This window comes from Wyeomyia smithii, chromosome 1 (genome assembly GCF_029784165.1).
Source record: "Wyeomyia smithii strain HCP4-BCI-WySm-NY-G18 chromosome 1, ASM2978416v1, whole genome shotgun sequence".
NCBI classification, from domain to species: domain Eukaryota; kingdom Metazoa; phylum Arthropoda; class Insecta; order Diptera; family Culicidae; genus Wyeomyia; species Wyeomyia smithii.
The window spans coordinates 43,967,801-43,992,491 of record NC_073694.1 but is presented as its reverse complement, the minus strand read 5'-3'; positions in this window follow the sequence as shown (position 1 = coordinate 43,992,491).

Sequence of the window (24,691 nt, the reverse complement as noted above, 5' to 3'; positions counted from 1 at the left end):
ACCGTATCCCGTGTGCAGACTGCGATAGCTCATACATTGGTATGACTACACAGCAACTGAAGAACCGTCTTGCCGCGCACCGCTCTCTCATGAAACGCTACGAACAGTATAGAGATTCTAGCACTGAAAGGGAGGGAAGGGAAGATGAGTTTAAAAAGACGGCGTTGATGAAGCATGCGATAGAAGAAAATCACAGTTTCAATATAGCCAACACTAGAATTTTAACTTCGGATGACAGGATTCAAGCATTACAGGTGTTAGAAATGTGTTACATCGCATGTGACAGATCCGCAATAAATTATAGAACGGACACGAACAACTTAAGCATCGCTTACTCCGGCACGCTGCGATCTCTCACATGTTGATGCAGACTACTACAGTCTCTAGCACTCTCTATCTCTGTCTTGCAACATTATTTCTCCCCGTTTTGACGCAACATTTCCCGACGGCTTTAATCGTGTGTGATGTGTGTTGGAAGATACTGTGTAAGTGTATCTCATCCGTTTGCGTTTTTTTTTTTTTTAAATTTTGAAAAGTCACAAACCAATTAATATTTTGTATATTTTATATCCATAGTGTAGTGCAGTTGACCTAAAGCAATTTTACACCAATGCACCATATTTTGACGAGAACTTGTTTGTTTTGTTTGTAAGTTGTGTATGTAATAACTTAATTCGTGTGACTAATTTATGTAAATTGTAAACTGTTAATCGTAGTTGCCCTGAGGACGAGGAAATATATCCTTGAAACGTTGGCTTTGACATAATAAAACGTGTTTTAAAGAAACCCGTGACCGAAATTGCCATCATTGAACCCATTAACTATTTATTGGTCAAACACAGCTTAACAAAGTTTTTTTTTGTCATCATTAACGGACTATTTTTTATTTTATTTACTAAAAATCACAGGAGGGTTGTGTGCAAAGCCTCGACCGCAAGGTTGAAGTAGAATACTTTTACAAGAAAAATAACACGGCTGCTTGCATGTCAATCGTTTTTACTAGTAAATAAACGTTGACTAATCAGATTAATAGAATTTTGCGCTAAGTTGCTTGTCATGGTTGGGACTTGACAATTTTTAAATTTTGAGATAATGAAATTTTTTCGGATGTCTTGCTTATGACTGAAGGAAAAGATAATTCAGCACGTTCTGAGACACGGAGATAAAGTAAAATTTATAACTTTTACAAATTTAAAAATGTAAATGAACTCAAGAGAAAACATTAACTCTACAATCATCAGGTTTTTATTTCATCCTGAGTGAAAAGCTTATTTAACATTCAAAACTAGACGGCTCATGTGTTGTCAAAATGAATCAACTTTTCATTGAATGCATTTACTAGTGCCCTCTATCGCACAGAGACTGCATTTCACTAAAGTGCCTCACTGCATCAGCTGCTATCGATGCTGATACCTGCTGCAACTGCTACGCTTTCCGTAGCCGTGCCACAGTTGTAACCAGGGATGCCACATATACAGATTTTTCTGTATTTTACAGATTTTTGAACTGAAAAAGCAATACAGAATCTGTATTACAGAATTACAGAATATTGCCAAAAATACAGATTTTACAGATTTTCTTGTTATGAGCATGAGTATGATTTACCGCCCGCGGTTGCTACTCCGTTATTGCCAGATCAGCTGTAATTACACAGAGAACCAACAGATGATGCTTGGGACTAACATGCATCCTCAATGTGTAAAATCTGGTGACCTTAGTCTTTATTTTAGGCAATACTAGCGCCGGCCGCATCCTATATAATGCAGGTCAAAGAAGGAATTTGTATATGAAAATGTTGACGTGATTCTCGCTTATTGGAAGCCGAGAACACCTCTGCATTTCCACGAGAAATCACTGGGATGTTGGAGAAAGGGCAAGGTACACAGCAGGGTTCGTTTTGGTAAACGATGCGCTGGTTTCGAGTGTCGGGTTCTTTAGAACAAGTATCGCGCGAACAAGTTAATTATATCCGCCATGATATTCATAATGCGATTCGAACTTATTCAGTTTTACAATGTAACAATGATCAAATTGGGACAACTTGAAATGATATGATATCTCTTCGTAAGGTGATCCTCTTTACACCGAAATCTATTGCGCGTTGTTGATCTATCTGCAGATAATTCGACCTCATGAAGGTATCGACGCGGAGTCACTAGGGGTTCGGTCAACCGGGCATTTTCTACCTAATTGATCGACCAACGACGTTTCTCGTACACACTTTGTCTGCTCTAAAAAAAAACGATACGATTCCGCGAAAAACACACCTGAAAAACAGAATATAACAATGTTGCGCGCTTATTACGAAAACTAACCATGAGTATATTTCTTGCCAAGCATCGCGATCCTCTGCGTACGACGCACGCGATGGATTTTACAGATTTTTTTGTTATACCAATGAACTGAAATCAATTTTAAATGTAGAATTCGATTCGATTTTCAAAGTTTTGTAAAAAAACAACATCAGGATTATGTAGGTATCGATAAAGAAGAAATGGAATGTGACTTGAACGAAGCCCGAAAACGAACGTTTCGAAATATTTGTCAGGATTCCTATTCAAAATTCGTAAAACTAATTGCAAAGAGGAGCGATTTCACCGATCCTGTTATAAAAATGGCAGCTTTAAGTAATCTTAAATCGTTCGTGAAATTGGAAAATTTAAATGATGCGATAATTCCCCAAATTCGTAATAATAACTGACTGACAAGGGCTGTCTAACGAATTTCGCACGCTTGAAAAAAAAACTTTTTGACCGGAAGATTCATTGGAACAAATGACTTAACTTGGTCTGAGCTGTTGAACACCATTAGGCGGGATGGTAATTTCAAGTTTCTATTACAGATCATTTGTGAGAATTTTTTATATAAATCTACACTCTTCGGTTTGTTTAGAACGCATACTTTTAATATATAATTGAAACCAGAAATTGCATGGCCCCTAAGCTAATGATCTCAATTTAAAAAGCTGAAAGCTACGTTGCAGAACAAGAAGGAGTTTCTAATATTAAATTAACGAAAACTTTAAAAAATAAATTTAACAAAAACCTGTATGAACATCATGTAGAGAAGAATGAATTTGTTTAAATATGTTCTGCAAGTAAATTTTTTCCATCCAAGATTCTGAGTTTATACACACAGATATTTTCAAAGAAAAATACAGATATAAATGTGGCAACCCTGGTTGTAACCGCTATACGCTGCCATTGGTATCAGCTGTTCCTGCATCAGCTTGCCCAGCTGCTATCGATGCTAAATCCGCTGCAACCAGTGCGCTATCCATTGCTATGCCACAGCTTTGGCCGCTATCCACTATCGCTGGTATCCACTGCACTGCTACTGCTGCTGTTAAGGGAGGACGACTGCTGTTGTCGCTGTCTAGAACTATTATGAGCAGCTTCGGCTGAAACAGGCTCTTATATAGACCAAATAGCATGTTTTAAATTGCAAGGTGTATGATTCTGTCGACCGTGCTTGGGAAGCAATCATATAACGACCAATCAGACGTCGAATTTTCCGTTTTGGCAAGGCTTGACTATTTTCAATAGTGCAATAGTTTGAATATTAAAATTACAATTATATTCATTTGGGAAGAATCTTAGAAGATTTTCCAATCTATTGCTGCAAGAACGAAGGAAATCCATCGAAAACTAACCGATTTATTATCATGTGAAATTGGACATATTTTTCACTTTTTTCGGTTTTAGATTTTCATTTCACATCTCTATAGAGCCGAACTTCCTGAGAGAAGTATTCTACTTCAAAAAAGCACTTATAATGTTCACCTCAATTTCCAAAACAAGCTTTCATGCTGAATTTCAACTGTATGTATTTTCATCTGTTTTCTCTGCGTTGAAGATAATCAAAAGTTGTCAAATCAGTTTCTGTTAAGACCAAAAGATTACACTGAAAATGTTGAATTATTCCGAAATAATTGACATAAATCGACAGTACTGCAGTGGCTACCTAGGTTACCAATTTTGCACGTATAAAACTACAGCGGATACCTAGGTAACCTACTACGACGGTTTGCGGCTACGTTCGTTAATGAAAGTATCTATCATTCATGATTATCAGTGAGATTAATATGGGAGCTTCGTGGGATGAAAAGTGATTTAAGTTTTGAGATGAATATGGAAGCGTTGAGAAAAATGATTTGTTTTACAAAATTTAGGATAAATCTGGCTAAGTTTACTAAATTTCCAATGCTGGGCGATTCCATAAGAGCATGTAAGTGTACTTTGTTTATTTGTTCAATGATTTCGAAAAAAATTGGTGTTTATTCCGTGCATTCTTCGTTAATATCGGCTTAATAAGATGAATAATAGAACAAATACCCTATTCAATAAAAGAGTCATCTAGTTTCTGACCGCTTCTCACCAACACACTGTGGATGGCTCGTTAAAAAAATTGAAAAGCAATAAGCAGTGGAGGAAGCAATTTATAAATAATATGATCATCATTCAACGAACTTCATCTGTGCAACAGTTTCTCTAATAGACTTTTTTATGGGAAAATAATTATATGAGTCGAAAAAAACAGATAAATATCTTGAAAACTTTGTGGAAAAAATAAGAAATGGCGAGTGGTGCAAGTTTTTGAAAAACACTGTTTTTCGGTAATTTGGCTATTTTCAATATGTATTTTAATGTCAACTTACTAGCTGACTCGGCAAATTTTGTCCCGCCCATTTTTACTTTATTTTAATAATTTCAAATATTTTCAAATGACCCTACATACATACAAAGATTTACTTTGCGATTTCTTTATAATCTGCAAATGCATGACGAATCAGTTATTGAATTCAACCAAACTCAAAAGACAAATTGTTTGCAATGATTGGTTCAATCAGAATGACAACATTCTCGCGTTTTGACTCTCGTACATCTCCTGGTTTAAGAAGTTTCCTTCGTGGATTAAAAAATAACGTCTGTAGTCGATATTTGGTTGCTGTTCATCATCCCGATCATTTTAGACTGTTTCCCGCAAAATTGATTCATATATTTGTTTCATTTGCATGCGAGACCCCTCTCCTTCAAACTATGGAAGAGTGTCAAACCACAGACAAACAAACGTGCCACTCGATGACGATTTCATCGACCAGAAAAATAACGATTATTTTGAAATTTAGTGGGTAGTAATGCCGCTAGTGTCGCTATAAGCTAGCGTGCACGTTCATTATCAAAGACAAAAACGGTCAGTAATTCCACTGATGTTGATTTAAGCAAGTGTGCACACGCATTAGCAAAGACAAAAAATTAATCCACCTAGCGGTGAGACCCAGCCTTTCTCATTCAAAATTATTATATGTTAAAATAGATTTATACGATTTAAGAGAAAAAATACTCCTTGAAAATTTCTGCTGGTTTCAGCACAACTATACCATCATTAAATACTATAACATTATTAAATTAAAATTAGAAAACCTAACATTCACACACATATGAGCATACATTAAAACACACATATGCAAATATAATGAAATAAATATGTTTCAAATACATCACGCAAAAATCCGATGACTACTTCTGGTTACCGGAGTACATCCTAGAATGGCGAAATTTTACCTAATCCGGGTATTTCGATATTGCGAGTATTGCGGAAGCGGTACACCCAGAGCCCAGAAATCAACTTAGGACGCCATTTTAAATTTCTAGATACATAGTAGCTTCCGATTTCTGGAAAACAACCTTAAAAAGGGACAAAAATTACCTGTTGTTTTTCAGGAACATTATCCCGGGCTGGAAAGCCGGGAGTGAACTCCATATTTCACTTTGAAACCCGATTTTGCAGCTTTCGGTTTCTGGAAAACATCCACACGCGTACACACCCACACACAAACATATACACCAATACATGCACACATGCAGAAAATGCTCGTCTCGTCAAACTGAGTCGAGTAGTATATGACATTCGACCATTTGGATCACTTCTCTACCATTTAATTAGCATGAGAATTAGGAGAAAGTCAATATGTTTACTTTCATTATGTGATTTCATTTTTTAATGAACAACGGACAAAGTTACAATCCGATCACAATGAAATTCAATAGCAACCTATGGGGCAACTAGACCTTTCATTTGACACTAATTTTGTGAAATTCGGTTCAGCCATCTCTGAGAAAAATAAGTGAGTTTAAACAACCTCAGGATAACTTTTCTTTACATAACTTTTGAACCATATGTTCAATCATAACAAAATTTAAAAGTTAAGGGTTCTGGAGACAGCCCAATCATTTGAAATCAGTTTTATTGAAATCGGTTATGTGGTTTCTGAGATATTGATGTTTCGTGATTTTTACATTTTGATACATAACCTCTAAACTAAAAATCCGATTACAATGAAATTCAATAGCAATCTATGGCGCAACTAGACCTTTCATTTGCAATTAATTTCATGAAAATCGGTCCAGCCATCTCTGAGAAAAGTGAGTGAGAAAAAAAAGTTGCACATACACACACATACACACATACACACATACATACATACAGTAAATGCTCAGTTCGTCGAAAGGGGTCGAGTGGTATATGACATTCGGCCATTGGGACCACTTTTATACCTTTGGTTTTTCCAGTGATTGCTATACCTTTCTAGGAGAAAGGCAAAACCGTTCTCCGAAATAAGTTAGTAGGTAATAAGCTCACATTGTGGCGCATGATTGTAACGTTTCGAGTAAGGACGATTATTTTTCAGGATTTTTCTCCGAAGAGGCACGTCTGTTCGTCTGTGAAACATTTTTCACCCTCTAAAACTTCCACATGTCAAATTTGGTTAAATTTGCATCATTAGTTCCCGAGTTATGCAGAAATTAGGGTTTGATTTGCAAAGGAGCCCTCTCTTTCAGAAGAAAGTAGGATGTGGAACCACCATTGAAATATTTTTTGCTACCGAAACCTTTACAATTTACAAAGAGCTCGACATGTGCGGCTCGTTTTTCCGAATGCTTCGCGCCGATCAATTGAGTTCTTGTTGCGAAAAGTGCCATAATCGCATTTCACTAAGTGTTTTGGTAGTGTTTTATTACGATTTTATTAAGTGCAAGAAGTGGGGAAATGGTTATTCGGAATTAGGCAGTTTTGTATTACCCGTGAAAGTGAAGCCATTGCTAAAATCCTCCTGTTTTCGGTGGCGGAACGCGTTTCTCGCGCGCGCTTGCCATGTATACCTGTCAAAGAATCGCGTGTTTCGAAGTGCGTTCGCTTACTCGAGAGCATTCGAAATTAGACATAAACAAATGTTGGATAGACAAGCGCGCACCGCTTGCATATTTTCACGGTGTTTGATACTTCGTTCGCCTTCGTAGTGAATGATCTTCGCGCGCAACATCGTTCGATTCCGTTCGATTACCACGGTGACGCAACCCGTCCTCTCCGTCGCAGTCGTGGAGATGCAGAGGTTAACTCGGTCTCCGACAACAACGAGTGCTACAACTGCTTTCTTACAATCTCCTTTCTCACCCTAACGGCCATAAGGACGTGGCCAGCGCCGTTATGGATCTATACAAAGGGGAAGATATTGAATTATTCTACATTGAAGATGGTAAACTAATCCCAAGTTGCCATATACGTGGCTCAATGTGTAACTTCATTCGCTCAGATCCATCGCGGAGGAGCAACTACGATATGTGCGGTCGTCAAGCTCAAGCTCAAAACCTTTACAATTTACAAATTTGGATACATTAACATTATTAGTTCTTGAGTCGTGCAAAAATTTTTGTTCCATTTGTATGGGACCACTCCCTTCCAAAGGAGAGAGGGGTGTTGAACCACCGTTTAAAACTTTATTACCCTTAACAACATCCACATGCCAAATTTGGTTTTACTTACTTGAATCGTTGCTCTAGCTCTTGAGTTATGCAGGAATTCGTGTTTCATTTGTATGGGATCACTCCCTTACAGAGGAGAGAAGGGTGTCAAACTACCACAAAAATAACTTTTGCTCCCAGAAACATCCAAACGCCAAGTTTGGTTTCATTTGTTTGATTAGTCCTCAACTCATGCAGAAATTTGTGTTTCATTTGCATGGGATCACTCCCTAATAGAGGAAGGAGAGGTCTTGAACCATCATAGGAACCCTCGGCCCCAAAATCCCCTGGATGTAAATTTTCACGTCAATCGGTTCAGTAGTTTCGAAGTCTATATGAATCAGACAGATGTTCAATCTATTGTTTCTTGAATATGTGCCATAAGTAAATTGATTCTAATTAGTTTGGATTTATTTGCGATACCGCAACTATTGGAGCTACTACAACCATTGGATCATTCCTCCTTCCGGACTGACTGTTCACTTGTAATATGTGTTGGTTGCTTGCTTGCAGTGTGAATAAATAATAGGAGAACTACAATCATCTCGTGTCATCGGCAAATGGTAATCCGCAAAGACGATAAATGAACCAAACTTGCCGGTGTCACTATTGTACTATTGCACTTTTGAGCGCTTAAAATTATTCAATTGAAGCAGTTTGTTTTTTTTTTCTGCCGCTCGCCATAAAGCTGCTAACAGTAATAAAAAGAGTAATTTTTGAAACAATCTACTTTTTCGACGCAGGATACAGTTCCACCCACCCACTCTAATAAGTATATGTTTTCAAAGAAAAATCCAAATCCACCTACGAAGTAATCATCAAATTACCGAACACAATAGCCAGTTTTTTTGCTAGCACAAAGCTATTATAGCTGCAAAGCGGCCACAGACTTTTGATTATATTGTTATCACAATTTTCAAGGCATTCGTGACAATAACTGTGGTTCGGGGAAAACTTATCCCGGCACCTCAAAGAACGAATGATGCAAAATGAATAAAATAATCAGGAAACTTTTTCTCATAAATATTTAAAATTTGAACAAACACCAAACTTAAAGAAAAGTTATATTATAATCGGTTGTTTGGACGCTCCTCGAGGCTTGCAGAGCAGCGCGAAAGGATACGTCGATCCAACAGCTGGATGGTCCGGATACCGACTGCTAGCGGAAACATGATTATGTTTACCTTTCAACGAGAGCACCGGCACTCAGAATGGCGGTGGAAAGGTTTACTTACACAAAAAAAAAGTTGGTGGCCTTGATGGATGCCAGCCGTGCTGTACCGCAGTTCGCTTCGATCCAGCACCAGAAGGATAAAGTTTCGATCACACTGCCGACTGATTTAATGAAAAAAAGTGTAACTTTCAACCAGCACCACAGCTTGCGCAATCGATTAACATTCACCGCATCAAGTGCCATCACCGAAAAATTATACAAGCACTGGACTGAAATTCGTTGGAAAATAAAAACACATCCCATACACCCACTTTTCCGCTTCCAGCTTCCAAGACATTTTAGAAGGCAATAAAATCTTATTTCAACATTTGAAAGGCACTCCATCGGAAAAGATGAAAAGGCTGCACTGCAAGTTTGCTCGCTCGAATGCAATCAACGGAGCACTTTTGCTTTGGGCAAACCATCAAGTGACTCTTAAGGTCGGTCGGTGTACCTTAGATGAAAGCGGGAGAAAATCTTTTCGTAGGAAATTTTACACAACATCCGCTTCCGCTCATGGGCAAACTAATTTAACTAAGCTCACTCATTTTGATGAAACCCCAATAAAACCCCATCCCTCTCTCAATACCCAGGTGGTTTCGGAACAATTCCTTATCTACAAAACAGCTGAGATACCTGCTACGCCTAATGACTAGTACTTTAATAGATCAATACCGTATCTAGAAGATCAAGATAGCTAAACCAGTACAACTCAAAATTAACGCTGTTTTGGTACTTCACATCGTTCTATATTCGACATTCTCTCTAAATGCTGTAGTTGTTTGGCAATATTTACTTCGCTGCAGCGGTACAGCTTGAACAACTTGTGCGCTCATTGACAGCGTATGAAAAAATCTTCACAGACTGGAACTCTTCCCCAGAGGGGCGTGTATGGATACGTCAAGTACAAGTGATTTATAAAGCTAAAAATTATTCAAATTTATTCCTCCAACCCTGCTGGTGGATGTCTTCCCCAGCCCGTCAGACTTCCTGCCGACCCGCCTGCCAGGCGGCTAGAACGGCGATAGCAATCCTCTACTCTATTTCTCTTCGCTTTGTATTCCAACCGTAGCCGTAGCTTCCTTCGCTCCAAAAGGGCGACCGCTCTCGACTTGACTTCTTCAAGTGTTGTTGATCCATTTCTGGTGTTTACATTTGTATACTCAATTTGAACTCGACTCGGGAAGCAGCAGCAAGGTAGGCGGACAGCCGCCCTCGTCAGCTGCCGGGCTCAGCCGGAACAAGCGAATGGATGTCGTTCAGAGATTAGGTACTTCCGAGACGTGTTTACCGAGTGTGATCCGAGATGGAAAGATAGGGCGCGCATCACTTCTAATAACACCGCGCGCTTCAACTTTTAGCCACTTGGTTGGAAACGAAAAAAGTTTTATTCTTTCGCTGTATGGCAGATGATCTCAGCTGATTGCGACGCAAAACAGCGTGTGGAAGATAAAAATATTTGGCTCCCAAATTCTTTACTCTTTGTTACGCATAATTTCTGGTGCCGTAGGTTGTTTTTGTAGCATGATTAGAAAACAATTGCATGCAATATAAATCATGAATGTTAGCATGATACCATCGAGTTTGCATATGAAGCTGGTGATTTCTGTAGTCCATTCAAACAAACGGCACAAACAGTAAACCGATTATCGACTTTTAATCTTTGGTCGTTAATGATATTGCAAAATTGAAAAAAATATACTCCTGACAAAATTCCCTTCCACTCGATGATGTTGTTTATCTGGCTCAGTCACTACGCGAAAAAGGCCAGGTAGCTCTATGTTGTTTTCCACGAACCGGCAATGGAGGGTCGTTTGTTCTTTTGACTCGAATCTCATAATTGAAATAAAATGAATAGCAAAAAACCAGACCGAATGAAATTTTATTAACCTATTATTTTTTCCGGACGACGATAACTTCCAGCGAAGCGTGATCGTTTCCTTTTTGGGACATGGATTGCTAGAGGTTGGTCGATCCCTAGCGAATTTACCTAGCATTACGATTCAAACCATTCACCGTGGTAAGGTGCTCCACTCTAAAATGGTCAATAATCATAAGAAGAAACGACTGGCAGTTTTCTCAAGAACCTAATCTTGCTAATGGTATTCCGCTGGTGGCCCACAGCTTCTGTTGCTACTTTTATTATTGATGGGATTGCTCATGTATTTCAGCAAATTAATCCGACATCACCTTTTGTGGCGAAACATTGAAATGGCAGCATGTTCGGAGTAAATGTAAATGACTCGTTTACGATGTCGTTTGCTGTGTGTTCCTATGCTTAATAGCTTTTACCTTTCTACTATATCAAGTTGATAGTGTTTCTTTTTGAACTACAATTTGTTTTTCAAATTATTTAACCATAACCTTATCAAAAGATTTTTTATCTTTAGATTTTACGATACCATGGAATGCATTCGAAACATACGAGCAAAATAGTTTCGCAACACTGTATGAATTTGACATGTCAAAATTTCAGCCGATCACACTGCTGCTTTTAGCGTAACCTAGGGTTGTCGATATTAAAAATCTGCTTTATCGATATTAAAAGCGGCATCGATATTGAAATCGATATTGCGCGCCAATATCGATATTATATTGATATTTTCTTTTATGCACTAAGGTTGCTTTTAAGGCACGTAACCCCCGCGTAAAAAGCGACTTTAGGGTATATTTTTTGTTTGGCTTTCAGCATCGGCCTTGTTTCCTGAAGCTGCCGTGAGAGACAGTGGTACAAATCTCATTTATGTTTTTGAAGGTTCGTTCACACAGCAGTGTGAGAGCAACGAGCGAAGCATAATATATGTTGCACAGAGTTATGCGCTTGAATCAATATAATTATTAATAAAAAAGCTTAGCTTAGCTTTGTAAATGTTTAAAAGTGACGCTGATATGCTATCTCATTTATACGTACGTTGAAATGTTATTCCTTAAATCATCGCGCGATGTCAGCTGCCTGCAAGAAACACCGCCGTTCGCAATCGACAAGAATAAACGTTGTGTACATTCTAAAATAATGCAACGCATTTTTTTTTTGTTTCATCAAGCAAAGCACTCTACGTTTCGTGCAATAAATACATCACCCGAAAACAATACAGAAGCACACTGCCACTGAACACCGATACTGTATGCACGTATGAACACTGCTTTTTTTCGTGTTTCTATGAATCAGCTGTGAAATTACATGTGAAACTGATCCAGTGATCCAGCTAATGCTGGCTTCACTCATGTTGAACGTAAACGTCAGTGATGCCACCGGGTTGGCTTTCTGTTAGGCCGGAAACAAGCTGAACGCCAACGTGAGCGATCGGGCGAGATTCTTGCCGAAGGTTAATGAACAGCCGTGAGTAGAGTTGTTCATTAACCTACGGCAAGAGTCTCACCCGATCGGTCGCGTTGGCGTTCAGCATGTTTCATGCCTAAGTATTGAATATTCCGGCGAAGTGTTTGCTATTTCATCTCGTCCGTTACGACAGCGGGCCGATTGCTGATCGCTTTACGCAAGGTGCATTTTCCAATCAGATTAAACCGACGTTTCGTGAGCCGCATCTCCTAATCGTCTCTGATCCATTGACTAATCACCAGCCAGTTACTGAAGCATCCTACCTGAGCATTTATGTTATCGCTTATGCAACACCGATTCTTTACTGAAATTCATCGATTCTGCCATCCCAATGCAACACCAAGGCATCGCATTTGATCGGTTTAATGTGGTGGTTATTGCCCCAGGAAGTTCCACACCCAAATTTCTGGAAATTCGCTCTAAGCTTACTGTCAATAAAAATGGAGATATGGCAACCATATTTCTGTCGAACTGCTTACATTTTCCATCTATCACTTATTGATTCTAGTACCAACAATTCTGGTACCTATACTTTTTAGTTGATTTGCCCTAAAATAGCTGAAATAGAGTAAACATCCTTTAATTGCTATTGACCTATTCCGAATAAATATATTTATCAATGGAGAAATCAAGCCTTAACGTTTGTTTTCAGTATAATGTGCACTTTCAATGAATATCTTTTATTGCGTGTAAGCATTTGAAATTTAATTTTGATACCATGATGAATTTATGATTAGTAGCAAAATTTCGACGGCAGCACTCCCCTGATGGCAACCGAGAATATCGGACAGCAATATCGAGTCCCAATAGACCTTTTTACGTACGAATGTATTAGTGCACCTAGTTGAGGAAAGTATTCACAAATCGCCTTTTTGGTTGCTATGCTATGTTTTTGGCAGCTGGACAAATATTCAGTTGAATACTTATTATAAGTTCTAAACTCGTTTCTGAATGAATTTTTCATTCGTGATCATGAATCGGGGGGAGCTGCTGAACATTATCGACCAAAAATGGTAAAAAGTGATAAAAAGTCGGAGCAACGAGATGCGATGATTTACAGTTTGGAGGAAACAAAAGCAACTTTACATGAGTTTACACGTTCATTAGTGTGCGTAGGTGAAAAGTCACTTATCTCTATATCGAAATATCGATAATATCAAATGCGCCAATATCGGTCAAAAATATCGATATCGTGAGGGGCAAATATCGATAATATTAAATATCGATAAAATATCAGCAACCCTAGCACAACCGCCTACGAAAACTGAGCAGTCGAGAAAAACGCGATTGAAAGTTCGCACAAAAACATGTGTTTTTACTAACATATAGTAGCGAGACTTTTATGCGAATATTTTGCCCATCGACCAGCAAAATTTTCGCACACCAGTCCGACGTTCAAGAGTAGTAGTTTGTATATTTTCTATCAAACGTAGCTTATTTTGTCTTTTTTTTTCTTATGTACCCGAAAAGATTTATAAAGGTGAAGACGATAATTCATTTCATTGGCTTTGGTGAAGTTGCTCTGGAACAATTTCCGTCAACACCTTGGAAATTCAAAGACACTACACTAAAGCAGCAGTAAAAAACTGATTCCGAATCTCGGTTCGAAAGGTGTATTTCAGTTATGAATGGACTCTGAAGACGGATGTGGGAATGTAATACGGGATTACGGATATCCTTGGTTCTGCCCGGAACCGGTAAAGTGCGCTGTTGATTGTAATTTTTTCAGTTGTTTTTGATTACAGAATGATTTCTGGACAAGCTTTCCGGAATGGTATTAATTCTCAGGCATTGATCGCCGCACGTATACGCACGTTTGTCACGTGTAAAAGCTAACGTGCGGAAATTTAGTCTTCATTACATAATATCACTGCAGTAAAATGATGGAAGCAGAGCAAATTCGATCACAGCCTTCCACAGTAGACGGCCCAACAGAAGAGACTGGCGGATAGCATTGGCCGATATCGTATCGATACTTGTGGTATCGATACCTTGAGGCTAAAATATCGTTATTTTTTATCGATGCAAGCAATCTTGATATCGAGCTGGATCGATACTTTCGCCCCGATATTTTTTCGATACTGAAGAGAAACTATAAAATCGGAAAATATTGTTGATTGCTACAAATTGTCTCACGGAAAAGCCTTGAAGAGGTGCGCGGATATGATCCATCGCGTTAAAGTCTTCTACAAACAGTGCAGAAATTTGGTTTGTGCTCTTTTTGTGAAAGACACCAACAGGATTGAATATACCCGCTCATTTCTAAGGCGGTTTTTCATGCCTCTTGCGAGAAAAATGTTGCCGCATTCGGTAATACTGTCTGTGCAGAGCAAAATCCTAAGCGCCGAGATTTTGCAAAAAGGCAGGCAATAAAGAATAAGAAACCAGGATTATCGTGCTGCCTTATATTTCAATATGGCCGCCGACGCGCGTATGCTATTGCATTGATTTGTGTGTGACATATGATTCTGTCACCACTATCCCATTCTGGTACCATTAGTCTATGGACCGCAGGGATACAAAATATGCAGATTTGTCTTCAAAACGCAGATTTTTAGAGTCGGTTTTTGTGCAGATTTTTGTTGATTCGCAGATAATTATATTTTTTCAAGAGTCTCTGTAGATTTTTGTCAGAATTTCTTTATATTTACGCAGACTTTCTCAACATCTGTGAAAATTTTTGCAGACTTTTGCCTGCGCCAACGCATTTTTTCAAATCAAAGAAAATTTTTTTTCAGACTTCGAACAGATTTTGTCGGTTTTTCGAATAGTCGCTTACATTTTTCAAAAACACCTGGCTTCTCCAATTTTCCGTATTAATGATCAAGAAAAAATGGTAGCTTTTCATAGACCTGTTTCAAGTAGCAGGCAGAGTATCGATACAGCTGGTATCGATGCTCCGCCCTCAATATCAACCTGGCATCGATACCACCGGGGAACAATTATCGATACTCGAGTATCGATACTTCTGCAATTTTTGGCCAATGCTACTGGCGGACCGCACTGAACAGTTTAGCTGAACACGTCCGGACATGTTAGTGATTCTGTCCGGATTTGGCGCGTTCGCTTTCCGCCGTTTGGCAACTGCTAATGATTGTGCGAGTGCTGGTAGTATGTGTGTATGATGGTTTGTGTACTTTAAGGGGTCTGATTGGTACTTTAAGGGGTTATATACCTTTTTAGTTTCCAAAATATCGAAATTTTTTTATTGCATTATCTTGAAGTACAACATCTTGAGAACATTTCCACGAATTTTTATGAAGATCTGAGCAATAAGGAGAAAGTTAGAGTGATTTGCAGCGCGCCTTGCCATAGCCGCATAAGCCAAACTTGAAACTTTATACGCGTTTATCTCGGAATGGTGTTTCTCAAAAAATGACTTTGCCGTGATCCTAATTGCGAGAAAACTACTAAACCGATTTCCTTCGTCTTTTTATTAATTTTCGTTATTAAATTCACCGGTCCTTGAACGATCGCTTTTTGAAATATACAGTTACATTTTGCCGCAAAAAAATTTTTAATGCAATTTCCGGCGCTCAAAACGTGCAGTTTTTGGAAAAAACGTTCCCGTTTGCACTGAAAACATAATACTCATAAAAGCGATCGTTCAAGGACACGGCACACTTCTAAACTAAATAAAAAAATAATATGAGTGTTTTGATTCCAGTAGACTCGCTGAGTCTCTATCAGGATCACCGCAAGCCTCCGCAAAAAAAAAGCGTTTCGGGGAAACGGCCATTACACCAGTAATAATTGGTATAGCTCAAAATCAAAGTATTTTTTCGTTGTTGATAAACTGTACTTTCAGAAAAATACCACTGGGAGTTGCCGGACATCGGACAATGCCCTGTTATTAGACCAGTATATGTGCTTAGATCTTTCTTTGAAAGCTCCAGTATTTTGCGAGTCATAGGACCGTTCGGTGTTATAAACCTCTTTGACTGCCTACCAATGGAAGTATTTGTCCAGTTGGACTCCACCTTCGAAATTTCCCATGCTTTCAGCTCCATTTTAAGTGAAGAAGCGGATAAGCCACAGAAAGGTTCTGGTCCTATGAACTGATGAGACGATCCAAGTCTTGCAAGTTCATCGGCTTTTTCGTTCCCATCGATTCCACAGTGACCCTGAACCCAATATAAATTTACTTGATTATTGCAACCCAGTGTTTGAAGTGATTGAGAACACTCCCAAACAAGTTTTGATGTGCATGTTGCAGACTTCAGAGCATTTAAAGCTGCTTGATTGTCGGACATGATGCAAATGTTTGAGTGTCTGTATTTCCTGCGTAGGCAAATAACAGAACATTCTAGTATAGCTTGGACCAGAGTTGCTAATAAAATTTTCGATTCAACTGGAATAAGGCTGAAGAAAAAACTGGAAAAAACTGGATCCCAATAAATTTAGAGAAAAGGAAAAAAAGATTGTGAAGGAGCTTTTCTGTTACGGGGATTGAACCCAGTCAGTGTTAGTTTTGGATCTTAAAAGATAACTCTTCGCAAAAATTTACTCATTTTAATCAGAACTGTCTTGTTTTTTTACATTTTGTTAAAATTATGGACTGAAAATTTTCCTCTAACAGCAACACAGTTTGAAATTACGCAATCAATCTATCTCGAAATTAAGATATAGAGCTTTTCCATTTACTTTTATATTTAAGAAAAGTATTAACGCAACATTTCCTTCCGTTACATCAGCGAGTTTAAATTTCATTCATTTCTGACTTCGCTATCTTTTGGTATTTAAGTCCTCTAACATTTTTTTCACTGCTACGCAACAGAAAATAAAAAGAAGATTTTTTTTATGGTCTGGTAAAATCTATTTGTTTGGTTTTATCTCAACCATGTCATGCCGTCTTTTATTTGACCGTGTTTCGTGCGAGAAGATGGTATACTGAAAATGCTGTTACAGGTTGTCGAAAACCTGGAAAAACCTGAAAAATCATAAAGTGTTAGGGAATTCATTTTTTGATCAGGGAAATCAGAGAACTGACACATATTCAGGCAAAATTTTTCAAACCAAGACGCGATTTTTTTGAGCGGCTTTTAGTGCAAAAACTATTTTTTTTCACCGCAAAAGATCAATTCGGGACATCTACTGTTTGGTTTTATATCCGAATCTACTTTATTCACTGTGATTTCGGATTTGCGTTGATCTACGTTGTACTTTTTTGTGCCGAATGCTGAAAATTATCAGGGAAATTGATGTTAAATCAGGGAATTTTATTTTGAAAATTAATAATTCATATAAATTAATAATTCATTAAATTAATAATTCATCAATCTACAAAATTTCCGCTTTAAAAATATTTCCGAAAACCAGTCGGAGCTTGAGTGAATAAAAAACTGGATAAAACTGGCAAATATCTGAAAAAACTGGAAGATTTTGGGAATAAACTGTTTGACTGGATCACTTGAAAAAAAAAAACTGGAGGAATCCAGTTTAAACTGGAACATTGGCAACCCTGGCTTGGACTTCGGCTTGGAAAACGGTTGGCCATCGACCCATCGGAATTGATACATCTACTCCTGGGCCTGTTACTCCTGCTCCCACTCGATCGTTCATTTCTGAACCATCTGTGTAAAAAACAATTGATCCCGGGCGGAGATCGGGACCCCCGCGTTCCCAAACATCGCGCTCAGGTTTAACTATTTGATATCTTCTTTCAAAGCTGTATCTTTTCTCCATCTAGTCTTCATTGTTGGTTACTAGGGGATTGATACGAATAGTTTTTAGAATATTTAGATGACCTGTTAGGTCACTTTCAAAGAGTTTTAAGAGCCTTTTAATCCTTAAAGCACTCTTCTCTGCTTCTAATTGTATAAAGCTTCTAATTGTATAGACTAGATTAGTTGAGAGAATTTGTTATCGATATTGTTTTTGGCACATTTTGCATGTTGTAGGATAAGTACAACGATACACTGTACCCCAGAGCTGAGTCGAGAAAATTTCCATTAGGGTAGTCCCGATTAATTGGCTCCGACAGGTTACTAAGCCACAAGACAGTCGGCCACGGTTGCGTACGTAGCTTTCTGACGTAGACAGTGTGTGAAGCAATCCAGCTTTCAAGAAGCGGTGGTGGTGGATAGAGATACTCAAAGAGAGAGAGAGATAAGCAATGAAAAAACCGCCAATTTGGCAACTAGGTTTCACATGTCAGGGGTGCCAGATCTCTTCTCAAAGCGCGATGTTGAAAAAACTTTTTCATTCGACTCGTATAACTGTTGATGACGGTGAAAGTCCTTTGAAATAATAAAGTGCATTCCAAAACTCGTGAAGGTGGTAAATTTTATGTTAATGTATAATTTGATATACTTTTACCATAATTGATCATTATTTTGTTGACCATACAAAAGGTTTGTGAACCACCAGTTGAAAATCACTGTAATAAAGCAATTTTGGAGCATTCTCAATTCATTGTTTAGCAAAAGAACATGAAAAACGTGTGAAAATAAAAATATCCTTTATTGTATCTGATTGCAAATACCTCTCAATGTGTTACCTTTCGTGTTCGTTTGGCTCACAACAATTTCTTCACATATCTCTCCCTCTGAGTATTGCTAGTGGCGGACAGTGCACGCAGCCCATGTTGACGTTTCCTGTTGGTCAAAGAATTTTCAATCGCAGTAACGGTGTAGATAATATAACAACGTCGTGACGTAGCTTAGCAACTTCCTTGTCATCTCGGTACTACAGTACTTGCGAGTTTACTATCAAAAAATGCGCTGCTATTTACTTTCAGGCTGATGATATGCTGAAGCGTAACGCGCCGCGAACGCGTCTGTTCTACTTCTTTGAGCTCAAATTCTATGACCAAGCGCAGCGACGCGTCATCAGGAGCGGTAAAACAGAATGAAAAGTGTGAGGAGTAAGTACTAAAATCTATAATGACAACCCAACGCGTCGCGAACGAGATTACCGCAACTCCAACATAGAAAGCTTCACCCAACGCTTCAAATCATACCCACAATTTTCCGCTAGGCCGGCCGTTCTGGGAAAATTCGATTTTTCAATTATTTGCTTGTATACGTTTGTGGTCACTTATTCGAGTAGTACTCCACTATAAGGGAAGAGATCGTAGCAAGTTGCGACCGCGAGTGGATGCAAAAAAGATTCTGCTTATGATATTATTGTTATTGGACCGTTAAGTTCCATCTGCAGAGAAAAAGTGTGCTATTTAGTTATGAATATTGTTATGCAGTTCGCAATAAAAGCTGCAAACTGGTGCCAAGTGAGAAAAGACGTGACCGAAAACTTGAAATAATGAATGTGTAAAGACGTTGTGCCAGACATGATCCTGTAAAATTGTGTAATAATGATTCATCCGGTGCACAGAGGAGTAACTCGAGTGAAAACCTGGCCAAAATTATTTTTGCTGCTATTTAGCAATATTTTGGGAAATATTTAAGTGAGAAGTGGAAGTGGCTGGTTCGAGTATTATATCAAAAAGTAACTCTAAATATCTCACACACAACTTAATGTTTGCATTTACATAGCCTATGTGTCTTTATTAATGTTAGTGAGCAGAAGAAGTAATATGCTCGAATAATTTGTTTTCGCAAAACGGGCAGCGAAACAAATTGAAGAATTTACCAGAAAAATGATGTAGCAAAATATCTTCATTTAGACCTATTAATTTGATGCTCACAAATTCTATGATGCCTCGTGGAACCTACGTAGGTTGGTTGCCTTTTGTACGGTGTGTTATTTACCTGGATTATTGATTCTGTGCATCAAGTTATTTTTGAGGTAACTTAAATTAGTTGGAATTCATTCACTAAACTAATCTCATTTCATCTTTGTTGAGCTGAAACACAGAAATTTCCCGTGTATGCGTGAACACTTCACGTCAAAATTCGTCATAAAGAACATTTTTCAAACGGGTCGCAAATGCCAATCCGGACGTTACCGGATGAGATATTTGCGAGGATGTGTTCGTGATGTTATGAACTTCCATTCCTCCGACGATTATATGATCGGATTCCGCGAGATTTGATAACTTTTTTAATATTGAAAATGCTCGAAAATACGTAAAAATCACTAATTTCTAAAACTGCTTAAGAGTAACTATAATTTTGAAATTTCGGAATTTCTATCAACCGGTTTATTAGCATTGAACATAAAGAACTCATTTGCTGCAAAATATTCATCAATTGTCATTTTTTTGATGCCTGGCACAACTTGTTACTATAAATGGTTCGATTCCCAGAAAAAAATGCTTAAAAATTTTACAATGTTTACAGGGCTCCCAGCATATGATAATACCGTTTAACGTTCATCGAGTGATGGCATTTTGTGGAGCATTTATTTAAGTTGCTGGAAAAAATATAGCGGCACCAAGAAGCGACAAAAAACTTTTTTCTTATTTTGGCCAGCTTGTTGTTCTAGATAATCCTCTGTGCGGTGGCGGAGCGCTTTTCCTCGAAAGTGTTGACCCTCACCAAGGAAACGGTGTTATTGTTTGTGTGCGAGTGGTGAAAAAAAAGTAACGGAATGCTTTGTTCGCTGAATGCTAATTCGATGTATAAGATAAATGCATTGTGTTTATATTTACACAAACGTTTATTTATAATTTTGTCAGTGGTTGAGGGATTCTTTTTCAGATCTTGAGTAGATTTTTTTCTATTTTTCGTGAAATATTAAATATAAGCTAGTTTTCTGTAATCTTATACAATATTTTAAAGATTCAAATAACTAAAACTTTGACATAATTTTGTGAGTATTTTGTCAAGCTTTTTTTCATGATTTTTTAGCTTTTGAACAAATATTGATTTTTGAGTGACTATTTCGCTGTCTTATAAATCGGGATGACATGAATCCATATCGGTATGCTAATAATTGACATTTATGGCATTTGAAAAATGTTCTCTCTTGTTTCATATGCATATATGCATCTTTGGATTTTGAACTTTGAATGCATGGAACTTTGCCACCTTATGGATTCAATAAGTGATTTAGTTCATTTACACACACCAACGGATTCGTTCAACGCGTTCAAGTTTCCCTCACAGTCGTCGGTCTATAACAGATGCACGCGTTATTATAATTTAACCAGTATAATTATTAAAATACAACTGACTGAATGTGAAATCCCGAAAAACTAACGATTTATATGAGAAAAAATCGCGTATAAACCTATCATTTTAATGTAACATTGTATATATATAACCCATTCAAACATAGAACAAATTTGTATATTTTGTGATATGAACCATGCACACGTGTGCTTGGTCCCAATATCTCTAATTGTTGGTTTGAACCGGATTCAAATCATAGAATCTAATACACTTATAATATTCACTAGATTAACCCCAATGTTTATTGGTTTAATTCAATTTTAAAAAAGAAATATGACAGCTTGCAATCCTCTCCAGTAAACCCCACAAATTTGTCTAAGAGCTTTCGGTATAAATCAGAGGTGTCGGTATAAATCAGATCCACATCGTGACTCATAGCATTTTGCAGTTTACTAAAATATGTCACTTACTGGGCGTGTTCCCAACAGCGTACCGTTGTTATCGAAGTGAATCCTGATCCAACTTACCCTTCCCTACTAACAAAAACCTCCTTCCTGTGGCCTTTGTGGGGATGCAGAGGTTAACATGGTCTCCAAATAGCAAGGGTCACTTCAACATCTCTCCCCTTTTCCCACCTGATTGTAAAGACGTGGCCGGCGTCGTTATTGACTCTCCAAAGTATTGAGTCAATAAAACTTGTACAATGAGAATGGTCGGTCACTTCAAGCCCCATTCAGTTGATTCACTGTGCAATTTTACTGATTCGGATCAATCACGCAATGCAATTTTACTGATTCGGATCAATCACAATTGATGTGTGCAGTCAGTCAAGCTAAGCTAGGAAAGCTTCACCCAACGCTTCTATTTATTACTCTTCTCAAACGAACAGCGAGCGTTAGAAAGTGCCATTTATATTTCCGAGCAAATTTATAACTTCCCATCCTCACTGCTTCTGTTTGAGTCTATTCAGTATTGAGACTTTTGAAGATAAATAAAAGGTAAATTAAAAATCATGCAATAAATTCATGTAATGAAATTTAGTTTCAACGCATACGAAGGAACAATATCCGTTTGTAATGCTGTGGATAAAATGGAGTTTTACCACTATCCGCAATATTTTGATGAGTGGCAGAAAAATCCTAAATACTTAGAAATCAAAAAAAAAATTGGGGCATTTAGAAGTGCCAATGATGGTCGCAATAGTGTTTGATTTCTGGTCTTTACAGATTGGTATTTGCATTTGACGTGTGATGATTCTCGTTCTGTTGTTATCTCGGCAGCATTTCCTATCATTGTCAGAGCTTATCAGCTACTAGGTATTCCATAGCTGCTAGTAAATAGATGAACGCTCCAGCATCATAGCGAGATTCTTCGTACTGCCACTGCCGATGACGAATCGAGAATCGGAACCCGGCACGAGATGGACGGAATCACCTTTCCCTGCATTACTGCGACTAGACCTTACCGTCTGGATGGTACTGTCTTAGGAATAGAAATGAAGTTAAAATTTCTTTTTGCTACCTTTTGTACCAGGCTTTGAAGAGAAGTTTTCAGAGAAAGAGTAGCTTCGTAGACGTTATAATGAAAAAGAGAAAACTAAGCATTTGTTTGTCGTGACCTTAATCGCAAAATAAACACTAAAAAGAATCGTAGAGCTACGTCTTGGTTTTAAAGATAAAATCTTGGACGATTTGGTAACACGCTAGATTTTATTATTATTTCAACGCTTATACATAAAAGTTGATGAAAAGTTTCGAGGTCAAGTATCCGCGAGCAATGAACCAATCATGTGCGAGTATACCTAGTTCAGACGTCATGAGTAGACACCAACTGTTTACTGTGATATACTCTATAGCAGTACCAGAAACTAAAAATGATAGAGTTCCCCTTTTCCAACAGGTCATTTTATGTTAACTTTCATAAGCCTACATCAATTTTATCCCTCGCAGGTAAAGATTTCTCAAAAAGTTTCGTTACTCAAACAGTGTTTTTTTTTTAAATAAATTTCTAAAAGAATGATATATAATTATAAATTTTGAGAATATTGAAGAGAGAGGCAGATTAAGAAAGAGAGAGAGGAAGTAACCTAAATCACTAACTGTCATGTAACAAAACGGCAATAAACAAACACTAGTTTAGCGCGCTCACGTCACTCACTTTAACTCGGGTTGCGTTGTACAAGAGATTTGAGTGCGGGAGAATACTGAAGAGAGAGTATAGGAGAACAAGGTAAAAGATGACGTGTTTTTCTGCTATCTTTAGCGATACCGCTCATCATACAACGCACATGCTGTTTGAAACAATCGTTGCGTAGTTTAGTTCTAATATGTAAATCGCCTTTCCGATTTTCTTTCAGCGGTAGGTCTTAAAAGCTTTGTCTTCTCGAAAAAAGTCACACTTTACTTTCGATACAACGTTCCGTTTCATAGTCTAAAATAGAGTATATTTCCAACATTCCTTCACCAGAATAAAGCGCTGATACTAGACACCTTATTTCCCGTGGGAGAAACAACGACGACTGCACGATAGCGTTATGCCTATACAACAAAGAAACAATAGCAATGAAGTTTTTAAATCAAGAATTAAAAAGATAGAAAAGGACAGACAGTTTCTCTTCAGTGTTTCAATCCGGGTGGACGCATTTTTTTCCGCACGTCTAGGGAATTATGTATAACAAGTTCTCTGCAAAGGTATAGGAGATTAACTTAGCTTTTTACTCGGACTTCCGGAAGTCGTGCCTCAAAGCGGTCAAAGCTTTACTTTTTGACCGATGAAAAAATCATACAATATTTTGATATCAAAAATACATTTTTGATGCCAAATGTCATAAAATTGTGGGATCGTCGAGATTATATTTCGTTTAGTGGGACATTTTTTTAAAATTTGATTCCGAGAGTCAAAACGGTTTAAGGATGGCAGGCGGAAAGTTGGTTAAAAAAAATCCCGTAACACCAGATCTAGAAGTTTTATGCATTGCTGAGACATTTTGTTTAAAAAAAATCGAATTCGACAATTGCAAATCGAAAATTTCTGTACAATTTTTATCTTTGTATCTGCTTCTAAAACGCCTACACTCCTAAACAATCGAAAAAAAATTGGCAGTTTTTCTTTTCAGATTTGTTGTACCGTTAGACTAGAATAATTTATATATAATCCCAAAAGCAACTGACAGTCAGCGCACACACAAAAACTTGAGCTTCCTTACAACATATTATCAGTTGTGCCACATTTATTCAAAGGACGGTTCGCAAGAAAACACTAAATTGTACATCAAAAGTACAGCTGGAATCTGTGGAAGGGACGGCCTTTCACTGGTAAAAAG